Source organism: Myotis davidii, unplaced genomic scaffold, assembly GCF_000327345.1.
Source record: "Myotis davidii unplaced genomic scaffold, ASM32734v1 scaffold3095, whole genome shotgun sequence".
Taxonomy (NCBI): Eukaryota; Metazoa; Chordata; class Mammalia; order Chiroptera; family Vespertilionidae; genus Myotis; species Myotis davidii.
In genome coordinates this window covers 84,928-86,735 of record NW_006286979.1, presented here as the reverse complement: position 1 = coordinate 86,735, position 1,808 = coordinate 84,928, and the positions used below count along the sequence as shown (strand labels likewise).

At 45.2% G+C, this 1,808-nt stretch overlaps 1 long non-coding RNA gene across 1 annotated transcript in view; it reads left to right on the top strand.

Moving 5' to 3' along the window:
- Positions 1 to 1,808, top strand: part of LOC102752160 — a 60,655-nt gene that overhangs the window by 17,310 nt on the left and 41,537 nt on the right. The window lies entirely within an intron of this gene.

Below are 1,808 nucleotides of genomic sequence, written 5' to 3'. Positions count from 1 at the left end.
GTCTCCTCATTCACCCCCAACCCCAGGGAGTGGGCCTAAGCCAGCAGGTGGTCATCCCCCGAGGGGTCCCAGACTGCGTGAGGGCACAGGCTGGGCTGAGGGACCCCGTTTCCCCCCTAGTGCACAAATTTTTGTGCACCGGGCCTCTAGTCCTATATAATAAAAGGGTAATATGCTAATTGACCCTCACACTGTTGCAAAGATGGTGGCGCCCACAGCCAATAAGGAGGGAATATGCTAATTGACTGCTCTGCCCTCTAAGATGGCAGCACCCATAGCCAATAAGGAGGGAATATGCAAATTTCCTGCCCCACCCTCAAAGATCGCGGCACCCAGTTCCCTCAGCCCTACTGGGGCAGCAGGTGCTCTGTGTGCCTGCCTCTGGAGTCCCCCAGTCCCCTCAGCCCCTGAGCCACCCAGAGGCGGCCCAAAGTGCAGGCAAGCTTCAGATGGCCAGTCACTATGAGGCTCACTGACCACTGCTTGGTCCCTTTCCCCTGGCCAGCAGGCTCCAATCGCCCAATGGCAAATGGGGAACTAGGGTGGGGGCAGGACCAGGGAACGGGCAGAATGGCTGACCTCTTGGTTCCTCCCCCTAGCCGCAGGCTCCGATTGCCTGATGGCGAACAGGGAACTGGGGGTGGGTGGCGGGGCCAGCTGCGGGCAGCTGGGGAAGATGGACCTGACCACAGGCCAGGCCTAGGGACCTGTACCCACACACTAATTCATGCATCAGGCCTCTAGTATAAGATAAAGACGGATCCATCTGTAAGCCACTTTATTTCAAACAAGTAACTGCATAATTTGATACTGAGTATTGAACACTTGACCCAGAAGCCTGATAATAAGCAAGAATGTTCATATTGTCAGATTTGGGCAAGAATAGTAACTAAAAATTGAGATATGTCTTAGTTATCAGGAGGACCGGAATTCATTTTGGATATATTAATAGGCACCATGGTCATTGAAAGAACATTTGGGGCGCGTAAAAAAAATAAATGTTTATCACAGATTCTGTGGCTGATGAAGGACACTCACACACACACACACACACACACACACACACACACATTCAAGTAAAGCATCTTTAAAAAATTTTCTCTACTTGCAACTTAACTAGCTAATACAGGTTTAACAAAAAAAGAAGGTTGCTGTTAAATGATGCATTAAAATATTTTTTTAAATTGATTTCAGAGAGGAAGGGAGAGGGAGCGAGAGATAGAAACATCAATGATGAGAGAGGATTATTGATTGGCTGCTTCCTGCACAACACCTACCAGGGATATCCTACTAGGGGTAGAGCCTAAACCCAGGCATGTGCCCTTGACTGGAATTAAACCCAGGACCTTTCAGTCCACAGTTAGATGCTCTATCCACAGAGCCAAACCGGTTAGGGCTAAATGATGCCTTCTTAAATCTTGTTTTAAAATTAGTAGTTGTACCAAAAGTGAAATGTTGAAGGAGATATTATTTCCATTTATTTAGCAAACATTTAGTATCTTTTATGTAGTTAGTGGACTTAAGGAATACTTGGTTCTTGGCTATCAGATCAAGGAAGATTTTTTTTTCCTCATTAAACTTTATTTTAATGGGTCTCAGAATTCTGTGACAGATTTTTGGTCTAGTTGTCTCCATTAACAAGTATTAATTTAAAAATAATAAATTAAAAACTGACACACACAAAAAACCCAAAGGATTCACAAAACATCCTCCTTTCCAGATTCTGAAGGTTTTCTGCTGAAATGTAATCATTAACTTGTCTTTTACTATTAAAGTTACGTGGCTGATTGAGACAAACAGTTCCGAGA